A 24,215-nucleotide genomic window follows, 5' to 3' on the forward strand; every position below is an offset into this window, starting at 1 on the left:
CTCTTTCCCAATGTGTTGACGGCGAAGCAAAGCAGGTAAGTGGAGAGCTGAATGCCAACTCTCAGCGCAAGGTATCAGTCCCAAATGCATTTTTATTATTCTCTGGAAAATAAGGTTGTAAAGAAAGTAATTGCTGACACAACCTTAATGATAGCACTTTAAGTATGCTGCTGTAATTAAGATAGGAATTTTATTACACTAGACCTCTGAGAGCCTAGCATATATACCATTCAGATCTCAGGTTTTACAAAGCCAGCAACTTTAATTCCTGCTGCTTTTGCTGTATGGGCCACACATTTCCTCTGTGCCTCTCCTGGTTGCGGTTCATGTAGAAAATCACCTCCTCTGGCAAAAAGCAGTGAGCATCTGTGTTTAGAATGATGCCCTGTGGTCACTGTGCCATGGCTCTTTGCAGACTTCCCTCTGAAATGTCATAAAAGGTGCTACCCCTTTTCCTTTAATTTTCCTTGGAATAAAACTTCTATGTGTTAAGCAGTGAGGTTAAAATCCTACGAGGCATTTTGGTTAAAATTTGAAGAAGATTCTTTTACTTCAGTAGGATGGTATAACCATTTTACTCCCATTTTTTCTTGACAGATGGGTAACAAATTGCATATAGCTGCTAGTTATAAAGACCCAAAGACTGTTTCTTTAAAAAAAAAAAGTTGATAATTTTTCTGCTCTGATGAGAAGTTTAGCGATTGGTGACCTACATACAATGATGCTACAGTCTGCAATGGGATCCAGGAGCCTTTCATTTTTTTTATTGAACACTCTTAATATTTACTTATGGCCTGACACCCCAACAGGGCAGCCAGAGCTGCAGCCTGCCGCCATCTCATGTAGGTCCCAAGGAATGAAAAGGTTTGGTAAGAAGAGTCACATCCCAGCTAATTCAGCCCTCTGTGTTAAGAGGCTTTCCCCAGAAATTCTGTCCAAAAGTGCGCACTCATATCTTATTAGCCAAAACTTAGTCATGTAGGAGACACGTAGTTCATATCATCTGAGTATATTGCCATCTCTAAAACATCAGTGTTCCATATGATGGAAGAAAGAGAAGAGATGTTGGCTTGGCAGTTCACAACTGATAATATACAAAAAGTATGAACATATGATTTATACTTTCTCCACATTGTGTTATCCTCTCCCATAAATATAGTTGGACCTCCCTACCTGTGGGTTCCACATCTGCATTTTCAACCAACCATGGATTAAAAGTGTTGAGAGGAAGAACCGCATCTCTATAAAAAATGTACAGGCTTATTTTTGTCACTATTCTCTAAAGTATAATAGCCATTTACATGACTTTTACATTTCATTACGTCCTATAAGTAAGCTAGAGACAATTTAAAGTATATGGGAAGCCAGGTGTGGTGGTACACCCCTGTAATCCCAGTACTTGGGAGGCTGAGATAGGAGAATTGAGGTTCCAGGCCAGCCTTGGCAAGTAACAAGACTCTCATTAATGTAGTGAGTCCCAGTTTTCAAATAAAAATAAAATAGGGCAAGGGGGGAAAAAGAATCTCCGTAGTAGAATGCCTCTGGGTTCAATCCTGAGTACCATAAATAAATAAATAAATAAATAAATAAATAAATAACAAATAAATAAATAGCATGTATGGTAAAATGTGTATAGATTATATGCAAATACTACACTACCATTTTATAAAAGAAACTCAAACATCTGAAGATGATAGTGTCTGCAAGGAATCCATTTAATCTACTCTGTATAAACAATTCTTACAAGATTATTTTGAGTGTAGTAGAATATTCATACCATAAAGTTTTTTTATTGTAACCATTTAAAACATACAGTTCACAGGACGTGGTGGTACACACTTATAATCTCAGCATTCGGGAGGCTGAGACAGGAGGATCCGTGTTCATGGACAACTTTAGCTACTTAGTGAGGCCCTTTGCAACTCATTGAGACCCTGTTTCAAAAAATAAAGAATAAAAAAATAGGGCTGGGAGTGTAGCTTGGGGGCAGAATGCCCCTGGGTTCCATCCTCAGTACCAAAAAAAAAGAAAAATGTACGGTTCAAATATCCTTACATTGGATTATCATTTTTAATTTTGGATAAATTGCTATAATACTAGATGTCAACCACTAAGCCAAGCATGGGAAGGAGGGATAGGGAGGGAATGAGGTGGGGATCAGGTGGGGGTTGACTGGCGATGTGTGCATGTATGTATACAAAAGTTTTTTTGTATCCCACTATGATCTATGAATACAGTGCACCAATAAAAAATTTTAAAAAACCAAATATCCTCACATTGTTGTGTAACCAAGCCCTCATAGTTTTAATTTTTTTATTATGACCTGATTATTTTCTTATCTACCATAGTATTTGAATTCAAGTGGTGCTCTCAAATGTTTGTTCATACTGACTTATTTTCCAGGTAACCAGTTGTCATTTTCCCACTATTTTTATTTGTAATTCCAATGATTAAATAAGGTAGATATTTTGTAAGTTGCCATAAACAGGCCTAACTAGAAAACATCAGTTACCAATGATTATTTCTATCTACAACAGTGCACAGTGATCTTACAGTTAGAGCTCCTTCATCACAGCCCTTAAAAATGCCAAAAAGTAAAAATCATTTTTATGACATGAATAATTTAGTCTCTTCTGAGTCCAATGTGTTATAATACCACCTTAATGATAGGAAGCATTTGTCAATTTTAATCTTTTTAAAGGCAAGACCTTTTTTCTTTTTATATTTTATTTCATTTGGGCTTGTTTTTAATTCATGAGACCTGTTCTTTTCTTCTTTAGCAATACAATGGTTCTCCTAAACATAATGAAATCTACCACCAGAGAAACTATCTACTGAGATCTCCCCAAGGAAAAGTCTGTGTCTAGGATACTTTATGGCTTCAGAGCTAGGGGAGGAGTCCCATAGACTCTTTTCCATACTTAACAAATAAAGATAAAAATGACTTCAATTTTAATGTTAACAATCATGATTTCTATACTTGCTTAGTGTTTTTTCTTTCCAGAAACACAGTATATTCTATTTTAGTATATTTCCATTAAATTTTCAGTGATAGGACCAAAGGCAGAGGTGCTGGAGGAGATAGAGTGAGAGAGAAAGTGTGTGTGTGCGTGTGTGTGTGTGTGTGTGTGTGTGTGTGTGTGTGTGTGTGTGTGAGAGAGAGAGAGAGAGAGAGAGAGAGAGAGAGAGAGAGAGAGAATGAATGAGAATGAATAAGTGGTTCCCTTGCCTGCATCTCTGCATCCTGCATCCCAGCCCAGTGCTGTGTTCTGTCACCTTCCCCTGCATCATTGGCACGGGAAGTGGCACATATGAGTTGCGTCTCTTCTATGTAGATGACTTTCCTGATATTTTATTATTGGACTAGTGTCCAGTTAGGCATGAGTTAGGAATAAGTTTATTTTAGGCTATCAACTTGTGTCCCTCTTTGAGTAACCTGCTTTAAGAAAAGATGTGCAATTCACATAGGTTTGAAATTGGAGCTTTTTTTGGACAGAAAATTCTGTTATAAACTTGAGAGATTGCTATTGATCTTTAAGTTAGTAACTGAAATTGTAAATTTTATTTTAAACAATAACACATTTTTTCAATTACTGTTCCTACTCCTAGAATGTTTCAGTAATCTGTATACGTGCAATTTCAATATTTGTAATTATAGCTACTTATGAAACCATTTGCAGTATTTTAAAACCACTATTAGTTATTAATGATAGATGATATTTTCATACAAATTCAAGGTGGTGGAATTGTATATGATGTTAGGAAGTATTTGTATGGGTAATTGAAAAATAAAACTCATTAGTATGGTATGACTGTATTGGAAAGTGAACTAAAATAGAACTCCTAAATAAGTAATTTTAGAGTTTATTCAGTCATTTCACAACTCTTTGATGGCTTTTACATATGAAGTGGTTTTCTATACACTGGAATTGTGACTTTCTAGAGGAAGAGTTCTCTGATTATTCTTTTAACTAGGAGATAGAGAAGAAGAATAAAATGAAGGAAATGTATGTCCAGTTACTCCCAGACATATTTTCTTTTTTCTTATATGCTGCAATAAAGCAGGGGTTAATCTTCAGTCTTACAGTCAGAGTCACCTAAATTTGTATCTTGGTTTCACTTTATGTCACTGTGACCATTCTGTGACCACGAGCAAATTACTTACCAATTTCAAGTTTTTACTCTTTAAATTGGAAAAATTAATTGTTTCTCTCTTTCTATTTAATTGGAAAAAACTGCAAACAATCTACACAATTACATGCATTAAGTATTATATATGTAGTAAAAGATTAATATCAATATAATTTTCTTAATATACCTAGTTCATGTTAAATATCAGAAGGCAAAAGATAGTATGTTTTTCTTCTATCAAATTTAAACCACTAATACTAGCTAACAGGATTAACATACTTTGATCAAAGCTTTCATAACCCAGTTAAACTCACACTTTTTGATTTGACTGGTAAGATCTATTGGATAATGTTAGTAATTATTGAACTTTGGATTTTAACTAGTACCGATAGAGGGAGGGAAGCATTCTTCTCTCTTTTGGGAAGGAAGGAAGGATGGGAGGGAGGGAGGGAGGAGTTTATAGATATTACCCAGGTTTTTATATATGCTGGAATTCTCTGCATTTATACTATTAATGCTTTTTTTAGACCTCAAAATGTTTGCTATTATTTTGTTCCTGTAAAGTTTTTGTCTTGCATTTCAATAGTGATTTGGGGTGAGCTTATTTCTTACCTGTATATGACAGTAAGAATTGTGGCAGAAGGCACTGGTTCCTTAAACTCATCCTTCCCTTCTTTAATAAAAGAACTTCAAGTTTGTTTGTTTCTTTTTAAAATCTTGCTATATTCCGTTAGAGCTACCTGTCAAACTAACTTCTGACTCATAGGATATAGGCTAAAATATCACAATGAATGTCCAGAATGTGCCCTTAAAAGAGTCTTCATCTGTCTCTCTATCTGTCCTGCTTTTCTTGGTGGCGGGGGCGGGGGCTGGAAATGAAACCCAGGGGCATTTACCTCTGAGCTATACCCCCAGCCCTATTTTTTTATTCTTTATTTATTATTATTATTATTATTATTATTTTTTGGTGGTACTGGGGTTCCTGGAAGCCCTTCTACCTCCGGGCTACACTCCCAGACCTATTTTTACATTTTTATTTGGAAACAAGGTCTCCTAAGCCAGCGCACGCGGCTGGCTTCGAACCTGCGCGATCCTCCTGTCTCTGCCTCCCAAGAGCGGGGATTACAAGCATGCGCCACCACAGAGTTTCACTAAGTTGTAGAGGCCCTCACTAAGTAGCTGAGGCTGGCCACAAAACCATGATCCTTCTGTCTCGACCTCCCAAGTACTGGGATTACAAGTGTGTACAACCACACTCGGCTTCCATCCTGCTTTCTTAACATGGACATAATGTCTGGATACCAGGAAGACTTCGCAGAGCTTAAGGAGGGGAAGGAACTATTGTGCTGCTAATAATAGTAGAGCAACAAGATAGAAGAGTCATGGGCCTATGATGAATCACTCCAGCTCTCCATGTATTGCCGCTAGACTCTTGTAAGAGAAGAAATCGTATGTTTAAGCTGCTATTACTTTGAACTATCTATTGCTTGTAGCTAAAACCTAATCCTAAAAATTAAAAGTAACATATGGAAATTTTTGCAAATAGTAGAATAGGAATCATTAAAATATAAATTATTTTTCTCCATATCATTTTTGCAGTATATATTAGCCCTCAAGATGGATCTTATGTCTCTGTAGTATGTCTATTATAGTGTTTTTCTCTTCTGAGTGGCTTATTTCCTCTTTAAAATTATATCAACAACTAAAAGTATTAATTAACCTTTCTGAATTTGAGGGTTTACCTTAGGTCAAGATTTAGAATCATCAAAGATGGTCATATAAAAGAAAAATGGGGTTCTTTCTTGCCTATGTTCTTTGATGAGCAAAACTCCTATCTTTATATAGATTTTTTGCAGCCTTCTCTGTGAACATCAGCAGCTCCTTGGAGTTTCTATGCATATTGCCAAACCCATTCCATCCATTTCATTTTTTTCTCATAGATACTCAGAAGTCTACTATCCTTAATTTCTGTGATATTTTTGTTCTTTTTCTACCTTCCTCTAAGAGGTTATGTTTCTGAAGAATGGAAAATTTGGGGGGGGTTGGAAATAAATAAAGATTCTGTTTTAGTATTTCTCTGTTTTTTTTTTTTTTTTTTTTTTTGGTGGTACTGGGGTTCCTGGAAGCCCTTGTACCTCCGGGCTACACTCCCAGACCTATTTTTACATTTTTATTTGGAAACAGGGTCTCCTAAGCCAGCGCGCGGGGCTGGCTTTGAACCTGCGCGATCCTCCTGTTTCTGCCTCCCAAGCGTGGGAATTACAAGCGTGCACCACCACGCCCGGCTATTTCTCTGTTTTAATTAGTGAAATTTGTTCCATTAATACAAGATACAATCCAAATACCTCACCACCATTTTTACAACAACCTCCATGTATTTTTGGCCTTCCGGGTTCTGTGGGATGGCCAGGGCAGCTTGGTTTCAGATGCTGATTGGGTTCAGCTCATTCTGCCACAGCAGTCACCCTGTTCATGTTCCTTCACTGGAAGATGGCAGAAGAGGGAGAAGACTGAGCAGAGACACACAATGCCTGACCCCACCTTACCTCTCCATGTCTTACTGTCTCTCATGCCAGAGCTCCTGGGCAAACTCAGTGAGGCAGGAATATCTATACCTAACTCAAGAAGAGGCATTGCAAAACCACTTGGTGTAGGGCTCAGATCTATAATCTACTACAGAAAACTGAAAATTTTGAAACAGTACTTTATTCTACCATGCCATTACAAGTGAATGTGTTGATACCCAGAAGATCAACTATGTACTCGTGTGGTACATGCATAGAGTCGTCTATTCCTAACTGTAAAATCTAGAAGGAGTATATGGACTTTGCAAGGTTTGAGCTCCTTATTTTTATAGTCTTTAGAGAGAGGGAGAGATTTTACCTCTTATACTATTACAATATAAATGATTTGGTCAGTTAACTGAACTATATACCATATGTGTTTAACTAGTTCAAAATGTCTAGCCTATCAGTTAATATCCTGAAGGGCACATTGGATCCCTAGAGGAAATATTCTTTTGTTTCTGATAATGGGTGTCACGTTTTTAGGGTCCAGCTGATCTTACTTAATGGACAAAATGAAGATAGTGGTTAACTTTACTGTCTCAGATTCTTCCAGCTCAGTGATGCTTTGAGAACTGTGCTAAAAATACCCTGCTCAACAGAGTGTAGTTTCTATATATGATTGCAATATACTTTGGGGCCTCTGTGGACATAAAATATTATAGCTCCATGACAGGCTGCTTCATTGGTTGTTAGAGGTCAGATCAATTATAAATAGGTGCTTAAACCTTTAAAAGTTTATTGTTCATGCCCCCAGATCACAGTTTGAAAACAGAAACACTAATCATGATGATATGTTGGGCACTACATTTCATATTAGTGAAGCAGAGGAATCATACACTAATACTGGTCATTATCATTAGCCAGTTTGTGAAAGGGACATTTTTCTCATTGTGTAGCCTTCTGTTCCCTTACACTTTCTAGTTCCCTTGCAGTTGGAAAGGGCCAGTTACTGGATCTAGAAAAAATGTTCCACATTTTCCATGAAAAAAATTTAACATAATAGCTAATTTATGATCCATGAATTAATTTTCTCACAGTTTTACAGTTTTGTAAGGCAGCAGGTCTAGTAGTTTCTTCAAGTGAATAAAGATCAAATGAGTACAGGAACAAATCAGTACTTAGAATGACTTTAAACCATGGCACTCTTGGCTCTGTGAAAGTATTATTCTGTGGATTGGGTAGATATATCAACTTTATGACCTTTAATTACTTTTCTTTTTTGAAAATTAAAACTGGCTATGCTACACACTGGCAAAAGAATGTCGGGTACAGCTCCAACTAAACTTTATTCCTTGTTTTACCATTGTTGGTGCAGGCTGTATGAAAATCCAGGTGGCTGTCCTCCAGGGGTCAACATCATGAACAACCTTGTGGTACCATCTCCACTTGGCCTCTAGGCCAACACAGCAAGAGAAAAAGAGAGCTAAAGGTTGGCATGCTACCCTGTAAATGCATGGACCAGGCAGTATCACATGACCTCTGGCCTTGACCAGAAAGGGTCACATAAGTATTGTGTTCCTATAGCTACCAGTGACACCTATCTGCTTCTCTTCCTCACTGAAAGTGTCATGGAGGCAGTTTGCTTAAAAGTGTGCAGATATGTGTAAAGAAATGACTGCCAGTACCCTGTTCAGATATGTCAGAAACTTCTCACTGTGGGAGGGCCAGAGCAAGCTTTCCAAAAACTATTTCCAACTTAAGCAGAGCCACGTACAAACCAGCTTCTCTCACTACTCAAGTGTGAATTCCCAGAGTCTTCTAAATATAACTGTGGAATAATTCAACTCCCATGCTATTATTTTGGGCTGAAGGAATGTCAACATGTTATGACATGAGTATGTGATACTTTCCTACCATATCATTTCTCTGAATAACCATTGATGTGTTTCCTTTTGTCTTACCCATCATTTCTCCAACCACCATGAAATTTAATCTATAACATATTGACCTAATAAAAAATAACACCCCTTTTACCAAATCTCTGTGCCATATTTAGCAGATGTTGTGTTTGCAGAATGACCCTCAAAACTGATAGCTGTACTTTAGTTTCTTGTACAGAAGCTACCGCAGACAATGTCTAATTCCATCTGACTCCTACTTTTCCTCAGTATCCAGCATCTGTGTAAAGATATGAGATTGTCTTGCACTTAGACCGCTTGCTATCGTATGGTACTCTGTGCTACCTCAGGAGATTCCACAATGAAGCTGAGTGTGTGGGCAGTACTCTGTGTTTGCACTTTTGAGTCAAAAGTAAAGTTAGAAGGTATTTTTGGAGGATTTCCATATGTAGAAATTTAATTATCTTTTCTCATTTGTTCTAATCACCCAAAATACATTGATTGCATGCTGCAACCCCAGAGCCCACTGCTTTAGCGGCTTGATTTTTTGGGGGGTACTTTATGTACCCCCCAAACAAATGAGTCTATTAGTGTAGGGATTCTGCCTGGATTTTCTTCATGAAAGTGCTTCAATATCATGAAATATCAGCAATAGCTTAACAAAACCAAAATATTCATAAAGAGTAGGTAAGCACAATAGAAATATTCCTGTACTTGTTTTCAAATGACTTGATTGGGCTTGAATTCTGGGTCTTCCCATTGTAGCAATTTGATATTGGCCATATCATTTACTATTTCACCTATAAAATGAGTACTTTGATCCTTATGACTGTGTAGTACAAATAGTAAAAGAACATTAAATCTGAAAAGATTATATATGTTTATCCTTATTTTGAATTTCCTTTTGGGGGAACTAGAAGAATTAGAGATTTATTCTTATAAACTACATGCTTAACTGTCTATTTTGATAAAATTAGAAAACCCAGCATTTTCAATACCTGAAAAGCAGCCCCCCTTAATTAATATGGCTATTTTCCTGTGTAAAAATAGAGTAATTTTAATTTTATGTACCTGTTCCCAGGTTCATTCCTAGGTTATGGTTTCTACTCTGCTTCTAATTTATTATGCGGTATTGGTTAAGAGCCTTTATATCCGTAGGTCCTTGTCCTTTGAAGAAATGAACAAACTGAATTTAAATGACCTCCGAGGTTCCTTCAGCTCTTTACCCTTTGTTTAACTATTAATTGTACCTAACTCAGAGCCTTCTAGTTCTTTAATTCCCACATCACTGCCCCTGGATATTTTCAGATCATGAATTTTTACATAGATGCAAAGGTGTCTCAGAAATAGAGGTCTTGTGGCAGTGTTCAGTGTGCTTTAACTTCTGTGCAATTCAGTTATTCAAGTTCATTGAGGTTCATATACCTTTGTTCAAATGGTGAATTGGAAAATTTTGTATTATAAGGTATTTTGAGTCTTCCTTGAAAACAATCATATTTCCTTGGATTGCAACATGGTATTTATTATCTCAGTGCCTTGCAGTAAGTTCCTATTAGTCAAATCATAGAATCATAACATTGTTAATTGGTTCTTAGGGGTCTACTTCTACCTCTTATAGCATCTTTCTCTGGTTAATGTCCGTCTCTGGAGAGGGAGGGGACAGCTCACAGTTTTCCAACAAAAACCGTTTCCTCCATTTTGAGATGAATCTAACTGCCAGAAGGTGCTTTTTTTTTCCATCGTGTAAATATCTTCTTTTTAGGTAATTTCCTGTTATTGTTAGTCTTGTTATCCTTCTAAAGCAACACAGAATGTTACCTATCCTTTTTGTATATTATAACCTCAAGTTCAGAAATCATTACTATGAGTATTCTTCTATTATATTTAGCCCTTACAATGTTTTTGTTTTGTTTTGTTTTATGCCTCTATGTGGAAACGATAATCTCATCTATGACAATGCCAGTGTGCCTGTTTTCCAGTATTAAGTATTATTGGTAACTCCTTTTATTCTCAAGAATGTTCTAGTTGGATAATAAATTATATAGTCATCCTTATCTCTATAATAGTGCCTACCAATTTTCTTTTGCAGATTTATAAGTCTCATGGGTGCTCCATGAGAAAAAACAAAACACAAAAAATGTATATCATTCTTTCTACAGATTTCATAAAGAACATTAGTGAGAATTTCTACGGGAAGGACATCTGCTTTACTTTGTTTATCCTACTGTTTTCAAAACTTATTTAATCATGGAAATACCTATTGTTTTAAACACTAGTTTGGAATTTTCTTTTAGAAGTATAGCTTAAGAATTTTAACTATATTTTTAATTATTACCTTTTTGCCCTAAAATGTTAGAATGACAGTCCCAAGTATTAACCATGATGGCTTTTTCTTAGTCTATCTATAAAATGATGGAGTTTGAGTGGGTTCTTAGGCATAACTAAGTGGGGAAAAAAAAGACCTTTGTAATCATCTTAGGAGAAACATCGTCCTATTTCTCCAGTGCTGGTAATTCATGCTGACTCAGAATCAGCAGGAATTAAGGGTGGTAGGAATCCTTGAGCACTAATGGATGGCATCATCACAGTCTTGATGGCTCACTAGCTGTTGTATGAATATCAGGGGGAAGATTCTACAGCTGAAAAATAGTTAGGGGATTTAAAAGAAATTGAAGAACAATCACCCAAGTATAATGCCATTGACAGGTCTCTATGGAAACTGTCTTGTGATGACCCAGTATAGCACTGATTTGATTAGTGCTCCTCTGTCCAGGAACATATTGTCCCAGGAAACACAGTATGCCATTTGCCTGTTCTCTCCTACCAGAGAGAACTACTAATTTTTTAAAAATCTTCTAGCCCAAGAACAGCTGCATTAACCAAACTCAAAATAGGAAAGAGACTTCCTCTAGAATACCCAATAAGATTTTAAATCAACATCTCTTAAACTCCTCTAATTTAATTTTGTTGTCAGTTGGATACACTGGATTTAAGTGGGATGTCATTTATAATTAAAGAAAAGACCAGAACCATTACTGTTCAATATGAGTTACCATTTTAAAGCATGGACAGCAATAGAGAGATAATTTTAAAATGATTTCTAATTCTCTTTTGACTGCACTAATATCACTTGGGCAATACAGTTCTTGGATTTGCATAATGACAGAGTATGGCAAGATATCATATTTCACTGCTGAGTTTCCTGGCACTATGCTTGTCACTACATCTGTGTGTACACCCTTTTCCAATGCCATGCTGATATCAGATACATAATTTTCTGATTCAAAGAAACAAACACCTCACTGAGCCTTGTAGAGATTTTTTTTTTTTACTATGAGCAAAAATTCCAGGCTGCTACAAATGAGTAAACAATATCTTGATATTTAAAAGAGACACAACACACCTGGCGTGGTGGCGCATGCTTGTAATCTCAGCGCTTGGGAGGCTGAGAAAGGAGGATCACACAGGTTCAAAGTCAGCCTCAGCATCTTAGTGAGACCCTGTTTCCAAATAAAATATAATATAGGTCTGGGAGTATAGCCTGGAGGTAGAAAAGCCCCTGTGTTCCACCCCCCAGTACCACAAAATAAATAAATAAGCCACAACACAAAGATGTCTTAAAGAAAGCATTTTTAAAATAAAATCAGTATATAGACTTGCGCTCGTATAACTGGCTTGTATACACTGCCCTCTGTCTACAAAATTCAAGAAAAATATTTTTCTGCCATGAGTTGTCCAGTAATAAGAACAGGCTCTTATATATATTTATGTTCTCTAACTTACTGGACTTTTCTTTCTAGGACTTTTCTTTCTTTTCAGCCTAAGAATAAGTTGTGTTTCTAAAGATGACGAGGATTTTTAGGACTTAAAGCATATTCTATCATAAAACAGAGGTATATACATAATAATGTTCTTAGCAGTATTATCAATTTCCTACCTGAGATGTGTGTTTCCCTGTAAGAAGGGTGAGGAGAGGAGACTATTAAACTAAAATAATTTGAATACTCAGAACATACTTGAGCTTGAGTGCTGGGGACCATGAGATGTATGAAGCTTTCAAAAAGATGAAAGTGTTTTAAGAAGTAAAATTTCAACCTCCAGCCCCCCTTCTCTTCCTGTTTCCTGTGGCGTTGCTCCTGGTTGCACTTCCTTTTCCCCCAGAGTCGCCAGAAGTGAGAAAGTTAAAGTAATCATCTAGCTTTTCATTCAGTTTTTCTGGGACCAAATATCTGTGTTCTTAACCCATGCCTCCACGTTGAGCAACGCATTCTGAAAGGGTTTCAAAGGAAATCAACAGGATTCCACCTAGCTGATTATCCGCATGTGCCAGGGAACCTTTACCACACAGATTCCAAGGGCTGTTTTCAGAAGCTCTGGTTTCCCATGTCTGCAACAGGCCTGGACATCCATTTATCTCTAGGAACCCCTAATAAACTTTCAGGTCATCAAAACACCAGAATTTTCTCCCTCCTGATTAAAAACCTATTTCTTCAAATCAGTTAACTTGACTAAGAAAACATGCAAATTGAATATATTCACATAAACTGGAAATAAAAGCATTTTAGTTTAATTTTTATTTATTTTGTTTGTTTGTTTTCTCAATGTTGTGGATTGAAACCAGGGGAAATATTTGATTTTTTATGCTTCTCAAAGTTTTATTTTTTATAGAATTTGATCCTTCTAACAGTGAAAGGGTATTCTAATTTTTTAAATAAAGAAACTGACATTCAAAAAATGGAGAATATTTTTCATAGGGAAATACCTGTTAAATATATCAGTCTCAGAAAATCCTTTCCAGCAGGAACAGATAGAACTTAATCTGGAAAGAATCACCAGTCAGAGGCTAAAAGATGTGTGACCTCTTCACAGTGAGTGAGCAATGCTCCTTTCAGTTAAAGGGTCCCCAGGAACTGACTACATGTTCCTCTGAAGATGGACCCTCTTAAATGATCCCAATTCGTTAAAATGTTGTTTCTTAAACATCTAGATCTAAAGGGTCTTCCACAAAGCTCCGACTGCACAACCACTGAGGAAGGAGGGGGATAGGGAGGCAGCAGGCAGCAGTTCCTGCATCCTAATCAAGACCCTGTGTGCACTGTCTCTCTTATCACACGTTTTAGTGTTTGCATGGCAGTCTTAGCCATTGGTGGAGTGGACAGTCATTCATCTATTCAACCTGTATTTACTGATTATCTTCCTCATTCCAGGCAATCCTGGCAACAAAGATGAAAAGGAGTGGTCCTGACCACAAGGTGATTAATCTAGAGGACACACACACACACACACACACACACACACACACACCTCCCAGTAGAAGACTGTAGAACTTTGCTTAAGGTCATATCTGATGGATAAAAGAGGAGCTTGTCAGTTCCCTAAATGAGGAGAGGGTCCTAAAAACAGGGGCATCATGAGCTGTATCTAAGGAGGAGCGAGACTAGAGGACAAGTTCCAGAAAGTAAAAGTACTGTCTCAAGTGCTACTTGAGGCTACAGAGGCATGTATGAAGTTAGTTTGAGAAGTAGCTCGAGTACCTTTTTATGTCCTTGGCAATTGAGAGTAATTGGAGACCTTTCCACTGGGATGTTGAAAGGAACACGAACCATACCTGAAGAAGGAGGAGAAGAGGAAGCCTGCACTAGAGTTCTGGAGCTAGTCATATGAAGGCGTTTGTATCCTAAGAGATATTTGGGGAGCACAATCTATAGGACTTTGGTGTGACTAATGGCTAGATGGATGAGTGAGTGGAAAGTAAGGGAAGAATCATAGCTGATGCCCCACTTTCTGGCTTGGCCCCCCAGAAGATGGGGAACACTGTTCTCCAAGTGTATGTAAGGGGTAACACTTTTGAAGAAGTCACTCTTAGAAATGTTCATTAAATGAAGCTTCATGATAAGTAATTTTCTGGTACTATACTGAAGACAGCAATGTTCACTGTAAACTACATCAAAATGCAGTGATTAATTAATTATCTTTTGATAATTCAAAAAGCACAAAAGGAGTAAATATTTTAGGCTGATCTCCTTTGAAAAGGTAATTTTCTTGATAATTAGAGAGAAATTGAGATTATGTGATGTATTTATTTTCTATAGATTATGACACAAACTTTTATGGAAACTAAATGGAAAGGGAAAGATTTAGAGGACACATTTGGAAATAAAATTAATAATTAAGCCTATTCATATTTTTACTAATCTTCCATGCCATGAACATTTCTGATAATTAACAAAAAGGTTATCACTTTGAGTAAAATATTGTATGAATAGAACATTTTTACTTCAAATATCTCTCATTCTGAGTATACCAAATCCTTTAGTTGTGAATCAGATTCTAGTTTTATTTTCTTAAAAAGTTCTCATTAGGTTTAAATTAGGCTCAACTGAACTGATGAGTGTATTTATAAAGTGAAACAAAGATAATTTTTCATACTTGTTTAAAATACCAAGTAGTACAAATTACAACTGAAGACATCCGTAGGACATTTAAGATAATAATGAATCTACTTTTTGAATGGTACATTGCAGTTATATGTCATAATGAGGTTCAGAGTGATAGAAACACACACACACACACACACACACACACACACACACACACACACACACACTTCCTAGTGCATTTCCCTCTGGTTCTTGTGAAAACAACTGTGTAGTGTGGGGCTTTGAACTATGGGAAAATGATGGGTCACTGAATAAAAAACAGGTGAGTTTACGTGACCATTTTTTCCTGTGCCTTTCTCTTACTAGGGAAATTTCCAATTTTTTATTTCCATGAGTTACAATAGTTTTTCACTTATAATTTAGTGACTATTTTCTGGCCATCCACTTGCAAGAGGCTCTGGTGCCAGGGTGCAGAGGAGAACCAGGCTGGTTTTTGTTGTCTGAGCCCCTTAACTAGTGAGGGAAAATGCATAAGCCAATAAATTACCCAGCAGCATGGAAAAGTTGTCATTCACAGAAACAGGCCCAAGACAAACAAGGAAGGACTTAACTCTAGGAAAAGGAAGGAATGGTCAATAAAGACTCTCAGGAGAGGAAGCACTGGAGTCCAGTTGTGAGGGGTGAACGAGGAGGGTAACTGCTCTGATGGATGTTTCAGATAAGCAGCTCAGCATGGCCAGTGGCTCTAAGAGTGTGGGGTACAGCAGACAAACTTGCCTATGCTGTTTCTCCTTCTGGAGGTTCTCCTCCCACTCTTCTGGGGTAAAAGTCAAGAAGCACCCCAAAGTAACTCTCTGGCATTCTAACTTAAAGAAGTCATTCAGTTTTTGTTTTTTTTTTTTCTAGTGCTGCAGATTAAACCCAGTACACCCTACCACTGAACTATTATCACCAACCCTTTATTTTATTTTATTATTTTATTTTTGGGAGCAGAATCTCACTAAGTTGCCCAGGCTGGCCTTCAGCTTGTAATTTCCCTGACTCAAACTTTTGAGTAGTTGAGATTATAAGCCTGTGCCTGCTAGTGTAGCCATTTTTGTATTTCAAATTGTTGAGTAGAGATTGTTCTACTTGCCATTGTTTTCCATACTTTGCACACCACCTGGCACCTGATAGACACTCATGTATGTCTAAGAATGGAATTACAGACCAATAACCATTTGATTCCTAAGAACAGACTTCTATTTTTTAGGTACTGTCTGCTTTGGCTCTGAGTAGGTGAGGCTATTACTGCCCATCCTACTTTGAGAAAGTTTAAGGATTCACTGTCCTAAGACAATTTAAGGGAGAATTTTTTTTTTTTTTTTTTTTTTTGGTGGTACTGGGGTTCCTGGAAACCCTTCTACCTCCGGGATATACTCCCAAACCTATTTTTTATATTTTTCTTTGGAAACAGGGTCTCTTAAGCCAGCGAGGCTGGCTTCGAACCTGTGCAGTCTTCCTGTCTCCGCCTCCCAAGTGAAGGGATTACAAGCGTGTGCCACCACGCCCAGCTAGGGAGAATGTTTTTGATGAGAGGGTACTAGGTTATTTTAGCAGAAGAAAATTAGGCTGCTGGCCTATTTTTATCTTTCCTGGCTAAAAGCTATAATAGAGATAAGAGGTCTATGAAAGGACTTTGCGTGTTTTGAGCATACAGTATTCCTCCATCATGCTACAGACACCATTGGTTCTGGATTCAACCATTGCTGACACTGACCTGGAATGAAAAAGACATAGCACCTCAATGAGCTCACCACCTAGAGGGGAAGCGAGGCGGTGGCAACAATGCCAGGACTCAGGGTCTGTACTGCATACGGGGCCAAGCATTTTCTACGTGATGTCCTCTCATTTACACCTCACAGCTTTATGGGAAAATATTTTACAGGTGATGAAATATGGTTTAGGAGGGAAGTGATTTAGTGATTTACCCCCAGGTCACATCCAGGCTGCATTTCTGTATCATTTTACTCTCCTCTTGCCTTGTTTGGCTTCAGTTGTTCATGTCCTAAAATCATGAGATATAATTGAGTTACATAAGTATGTGACATCTAGCGTCTTACATTGCATCAAAAGTTCAAGTGCAGAAATTGAAAGATACCCCAGAGGAAGCAGAGTATCTGTGTCATGTCAGCAAGATGACTATACAAGTCAATCACCATTCTGTAGACAGCATCCTAACATGTTCCATGCTGAAAATCAAGATTGTGCCATTTTACCAATTTTTTTTTTCCTGTTAACACTGGATATTGAACCCTAGGGCATTCTACCTCTGAGCTTATACCCTGGCCATTTATTTATTTATTTATTTATTTATTTATTTATTTATTTATTTATTGAGTGTGGTACTAGAAATTAAACCCAGGGTATTCTACCTCTGAGCTACACTCCCAGCCCTTCTTATTTTTGTTTTGAAGCAAAGTCTCGATAAATTGCTGAGGCTGGCCTTAAACCTACAGTTCATCTGTCTCAGCCTCCAAAATACTGTGATTACAGACATGCTCCACCAGTCCTGTCTATTCATCTCCTTTACCTAAGAGAATCATAATTCTTCATAATAATCATAATTCTTCGTAATTATTTTATTAACATAAAATATTTTTCAGCTTGTATTTAACTTAAAGCTGGTAAATATAAATTCTGGTCAGAAAGCAAACTACATGGAAAAGTGCATGTCATTACATGTTAGAAAAGAAATGGACAGAGCTGGGCATGGTGGTGCACACTTGTAATCCTTGCGCTTGGGAGGCGGAGACAGGAGGATCGCGCAGGCTCGAAGCCATCTGCGCTGGTTTAAGAGACCCTGTTTCCAAAATAAAAAGTATAAAAATGGGTCTGGGAGTATAGCCCAGAGGTAGAAGGGCTTCCAGGATCCCCAGTACCACCCCCCCCCCCAAAAAAAAAATGGATAGGATTGTGTTAAACTTTAATGTTTGAAAGTGCCCACATAAGCCAGGCACGCTTGTAATCTCAGCATTCCGGAGGCTGAGACTGGAGGATCGCAGTTTTCGGACAGCCCCAGCTGCTTAGTGAGGCCCTCCGTAACTTAGTGAGACCCTGTTTCAAAATAAAGAATAAAAAACAGGCAGGAGGTATAGCTCGGAGGTCGAATGCCCCTGGGTTTCATCTCCAGACTCAAAAAAAAAGAAAGAAAAGAAGGAAGGGAGGGAGGGATGAAGGGATGGAGGGAGGAAAGAAAGAAAGAGCCCACATTACCAGGGAGCGGTGGCCCTTGCCTGTAACTCTGGAGGCTGAGGCAGGGGGATTGCAAGTTCGAGTCCCTCCTGGGCAACTAGCAGGAACCTAAGCCAGCAAGCTCTAAATCAAGTTATCCATGTGAGCTCTAAATCAATATCCAAAGCTATTTTACTGCCCTAGTAAATTACATCACTATATTTGAGGAATGAAGGAAAATATATCCTCCATAAAGTCACAACAGATTGCTTGAAGACAAATCCACCATATCTGAATGAAGCATACCGTATTATCTAGTATTTTCAGAAACACTGTGCTTTGTCCTACTATTATAAACTATTCTGAAATGATCCAGAAACGCAGAGCCCTGTGGAGGATTCTTCTATAAATTCATTTCAGAAGGAGCTATTCAGACTCATTCATATATTGTATCCTTCTCCCTTCAGAAGCCTTGGTCTGAATTGCAATTTGTAGTTTTATTTTTTGAAAAGAATTGCATGAATATTTTAAATGCAGTTCGGCATACTACCTTATTGACCTTGCATTATTTATATTAAGATTCTCTTTAATCATAAAGGCCTTGCAAAGTGCCCGACAAGGGAAATAGGTTGAATTTCTCCTGTGCATGTGAGATCATTAACTCAGGGGTCAGAGCAGCAGTAAATTAGCAGGGAGAGTGCATTAGGTTCACTGCCTTTTGGTTATAGACGTAAGAAAGTTAATATACAGATTTGGAACAAATCAATCAGGTTTAGAAACACCACCTTCAAAGCTTTTAACAAATACATATCAACTTAACCTCAAGTATAAAACATATTTGCAAGAGATGAGGAAGAAAAATGATGGACCTGCTTGTTTACATTGGAAACGAAACCTTAGAATACATCTCAGATGAAAATGTCTTCGACAATGAAGCTTTTGTGGGGGGAGGGGAAGTAGTAGGGATAGAACTGAGAACATTCTACCTCTGAGCTATACCCCCAACCTTATTTTTTAATTTCTCTTTTGAATTGTGGTCTTGCTAAGTTGCTGAGGCTGGTCTGGAACCTGCGATTCTCCTGTCTCAGCCTCCCAAATACTGGGATTACAAGTATGAGACACCATACCTGGCTTCACTTATTTTTTAAGAGACTGTTACTGTAAGAGTTCCCGCTGTTAATTCAGTCTCCTAAAGGGCAGGGTGCATTTTGTATATTTATCAAACTATTTCTCTTCTTTTTTTTTTTTTTTTTTTTTTGGTGCTGAGGGTTGAACCCAGGAGCATTCTACCTAGAAGCTATACCTCAGCCCTATTTTTACTTCTTATTTTGAAACAGGGTCTCACTAAGTTGTGGAGGGCCTCACTAAGTAACCGAGGCTGGCCATGAACCTGCAATCCTCCTGTCTCAGCCTCCCAAGTGCTGGAATTACAAGCATACACCACCATGTCCAGTCTTTTAAGACATTATTTTCCACTTTTTTGGTATTTTATTGGTTTTGCTTTGTGTGTGTGCTTTTATTGGTGCATTATAGTCTCACATCATAATGTAAATCATGTTGACAGTGACATGCATGCACATGTTTTTGGTGCCCCCTTCCCATGACCCTTCCTCCCAATACAGAGTACCCGGATTGACATTATATATTCACATGTATACAGATAATCTATGATAGAATTTCTACTTGTAAAAACACAATAGAAAGGAGAACATAAATCTCCACTCCTTGAGTATGGGCTACATCGTGACTTCCTTCCAAAGAGTACAGTTCAGAAAAAGAAAGAGCAGCTCTACAGCAGAGAAGCCTGACAAAGTGGCCTCAGCCAAGTGAGGGGCGGCAGAGGTGACCAGCTTTCTGTCTAGTCTGCCTCCTTGTTATGGGGGTGATGACGATGGCATTTTACCGCTTTGGTTTTCCTTCCGATGACATAGAATTCCTATGTAATCATAAGAAAAATAGCAGTCAAATCCCAGTTGAGGAACAGTTTATAAAATCTAATCGCTACTCAAACCTGTCAAATTCCTCAAAAACCAAGGAAAGTGTGAGCAACTATCAAAGCAGAGAGGAGGTAAGACAAGTGTGTTGTCCTGGATGCGATCCTGGAGCAGAAAAAGGACACTTGGTGAAACCAGAGGAAATGTGAATAAGGTAGTATGGATTGTGTGTACCAATAATGTACCAGTAGTCATTTATTAACTGTGACAAATTTACCAAACAAATGTTGGGATGTTAGTAAAAGGGAAAGCTGAGAGTAAGGAATATTGCAACTTTAGTAGTCTTTAGGATTTTGTGTGTGTGTGTGTGTGTGTGTGTGTGTGTGTGTGTGTGTGTGCGTGCGGTTCTGGGGTTCCTGGAAGCCCTTCTACCTCCCGGGCTACACTCTCACACCTATTTTTACATATTTTTATTTGGAAACAGGGTCTCTTAAGCCAGCAAGGCTGGCTTTGAACCAGCGCGATCCTCCTGTCTCCGCCTACGAAGTGTGGGGATTACAAGCACACACCACCATGCCTGGCATAGTTTTTTGTTTGTTTGTTTAAATAAATCTAAAACAACCCTTTTTTTCCACTTGGCTTGTGGCACTGGCAGGATGGAAAAGTGCTGCGGTTTTCGCACTGCCTGGAAGCTCCATAGTCACTAGTGGGAACAGAAGTGACATGATAAATAGTACATGAAAGCCTATTTGGGCACTGCCGTGAAGGCTAACCCATTTGGAGGTGTTTCCCATGCAAAGGAATTGTGCTGGGAACAGTAGGGGTTGAAGCCAAACAGCCAAATTCTGCTATTAGGATATGTGTCAGGGTGCAGCTAATCAAGAACAGTAAGAAAATCACAGCTTTTGTACCTAAGGATGGATGTTTGAACTTTATTGAGGAAAACGATGAAGTTTTGGTTGCCAGATTTGGTCAGAAAGGTCATACTGTTGGTGACATTCCTGGAGTCCGATTTAAGGCTGTTAAAGTAGCCAGTGTCTCTCTCTTGGCCTTATACAAAGGCAAGAAAGAAAGACCAAGATCATAAATTTCAATGGTAAAAATGTGGCGGCAATAAATTTTCGTATTCCAAACAAAAAATAAAACTATCCTAAAACAAAAATTTTATGAGAAAACTCTAGAAAGTCATGTATGTGAACTTTGTGCATTATAATATATGCCTAGAGGAATCTATATGTGTAGAGGAAACATGTGTGATACAGTTTAACGGGTTCCCTCTCATTTGTCCAGAGACGTGTTTAGTCCTAGCTGTTCAGAACAAGCGTTCTGTACAGTATGCTTAGCATCCTCCTTGAGTGGTGACGTTATTATTTCTGAGCCTTTTTTATATTTCTAAACCAAGAGGTAAAATCTTAGGGCTCAACTCTACTTGTAATGGGATCTCAGGTATCGGTTCTTCAGTTATACATAAAGAAATGGGTTCAATGTGCAAAATTGTTTTACTAAAATGCGGAGTGTACTACAGCAAGTCTGAGTAGCCATTATGATTCATTTCCATATTCATTCAACTGGCATTTACGAACCATCTGTTCTGTGCTGCCAATTTTCCTAGATGCTGAAGATAAAGGGATGGCACATTCTCGGCTTAAAGAACTCATCTAATGGAGGAACGGAGAGAGGGCTAAACAAAGTTATAAACGTGCCTGCACTATAGGCAAGGCAACCAGGATTGCTGCCCTGAGAGGGGCTGCCACTGAAGACTGGCTGCTGCCTCTTGTTTCTCATCAGCTCATTCATTATTTCAACAAATATTTAAAGAACATTCGACTGTATAATTGGTTCTGGGGTCTGTCAGTGAACAACACAGACCAAATATCCCTGCTCACTTGAAGCTTTCAATCTCCAAAATTTACCAAGTGCCTTCTTATGTTGAGCTGAAATCTAAATCCCTATAGCTCCTTTTACGAAAGAAAAAGGTTATTAATTTTTTTACATAAATCTTTCTCATCTTCGAGGATGGCTGTCATGCCTTTAAACCTTGCCTCCACTCTTATCTCAGCTAGTACTCTTTTCTACCAACCGTTCCCTTTATTCCAGTATTCTCAACATGCTTTAGATTCAGTCCCCACCTGGTTTAGATGGCAGCGTAGCTTCGGAAATTCAGGAAGAGCAGGGCTCAAATCCTGGTTCTACCATGCAGTGGCTATAATCACTGCAAATATCAGTGAGCCTCAGTTTTCTATCTATAATTTGAGAGTTGAATTTTTACCTCAGACAGTTACTGCTATGATGAGAGTTTATACCAAGTGACCAGTCAGTGACTGGGCAAATAATAGATACTAAAACAATAGCAACTCTGAGCAGCATGGTAGGTGAGATTAGCTAGACTCAGAAAATCAAGGGCCACATGATTTCTCGCATATGTGGAAGCTAGAGAGAACAAAGGAAAGAAAAGAGATGTACGAAAACACAGGGGAGACCAGTAGAGTGGTGGAAGAAGATGGGGAGCAAGGAGGGGAGAGCAGAGGAGGTACAGGGAAGGAAACGGATTGAGTAATGTTGGCCACATATATGAATCTATCACTGTGAATGTCACTACATGTACAATTATAGTGTGCCAACAATACTTAAAAAAAGAGTAGCATCTCAGTATAAACTAGCCAACTTCTTTTTATTAAGTATTCTGTTAAACTAAGTCTTTCCTTCGGCACTTATGCTATTTGATTTGTGGGCTTAGCTGCATACTGACATTTGCTTTTCTTAAGTTAGTTTTGTTATATGTTCATAATCCCTTATTAGAAATACTTAAGGTGGGTGCGTTGTCTTGGACTATTGGCCTTTAGAAAACAACATAGTCCTCTCACACTAATATCACCTGTATGTTACATAGTATGCAGTTCCTGCCCCCAAAAGGACCCAGAAACAGCTCTCTATTATCAAACAATATTAATGTAGTGAACTCTATAAAGATTTGCACTAAGTAGGGCAAAATAAAGGCATAACATAAGTTCTGTCAGCTTTGGTCAGGTTTTACCATCAAAAGCTTTTTACAATTTATCAATCTGTTCTAATTCATGACCTGTTATCTTTTACTTTATATACATTCATCTATGGCTATAAAATCATGTTGTATGGTGATATTATTAAGTTACCAGATTTAGCAGTTACGTTTCTATCATGTCAAAATCTTGACCCAAATGTGTTTTCACATACAAAACGAAATATCACTTTTTGCCAGCAGAGGGAGTCAGCTACAACTAAATGTAGTTTAGGACAGCCACTCAAGGAAAAAGTAAATATAGACTTTAATTTGTGGATTTTGAAATGTAAGAGCATATGATTTAAGTATATATACATAATCTAAACATAAAGTCTAAGTTAATGCATTTTTATTGTGGAGAGGTGATAAATTATTTTTTCAGTTACATAAATGTATTCTATATTTCTTGTGCTTGTCTACCTGACATTATTTTAATTTTTTAATATGAGGCATAAAAAGGATATGAACATAAAACATATTTATTTTCAAGAGCTTTACAAAAACTAATTTCTCTTAACATTCTAAAGAATTAAAAATATTGTAAGCCCTGAAATATACCTATTGTATCTGTGAACCTATGATTTATCACTATCAAAAGAATTTTTAAATATAAATAATTTTTGGTACTAGCGATTGAATTCTGTGGCACTCTTCCTTCAAGCTACATCCTCAGCCCCCCCCCCTTTTTGTGGTACTAGGGATGGAACCTGGGGTCATTCTAACGCTGAGCTGCATTCTCACCTCTATTTTTTATTTTTATTTTGAAACAGGGTCTCACTAAGTTGCAAAGGTTCTCACTAAGTAGCTGAGGCTGTCCATGAACTAAGATCCTCCCGTTTCAACCTCCCAAATTCTGGGATTACAAGCCTGCACCACCATGCCGGGTCCCAGCCCTTTCTATTTTGTATTTTGAAGGAGAATCTCCCTAAGTTGCTGAATCTGGCTGGCTGGCCTCGAACCTGCAATCTTCCTGTCTCAGGCTACCCATGTACTGGGATTATAGGCATAAACCACTGTGCCCGGCAAGGTTATAAAATCTTAACATCAAAGTGTATTGTCAGTGTTTTTAGATACATGTGTAGTAACCAAGAAAGCAGCTGTTAACTTACTTT

At 37.9% G+C, this 24,215-nt stretch overlaps 1 protein-coding gene and 1 pseudogene across 11 annotated transcripts in view; both read left to right on the top strand.

The window, feature by feature from the left end:
• GRIP1 (glutamate receptor interacting protein 1) overlaps nt 1–24,215 on the top strand; it is a gene marked incomplete at both ends in the record, with an annotated part of 711,985 nt that overhangs the window by 350,131 nt on the left and 337,639 nt on the right. The gene's annotated exons all lie outside the window — the stretch shown is intronic.
• LOC308269806 (small ribosomal subunit protein uS12-like) lies at nt 20,720–21,150 on the top strand (annotated as a pseudogene). The gene has a single exon. The product of its transcript is annotated as a small ribosomal subunit protein uS12-like (transcript).

Source organism: Muscardinus avellanarius (genome assembly GCF_963383645.1).
Source record: "Muscardinus avellanarius genome assembly, chromosome: 11".
Lineage (NCBI taxonomy): Eukaryota > Metazoa > Chordata > Mammalia > Rodentia > Gliridae > Muscardinus > Muscardinus avellanarius.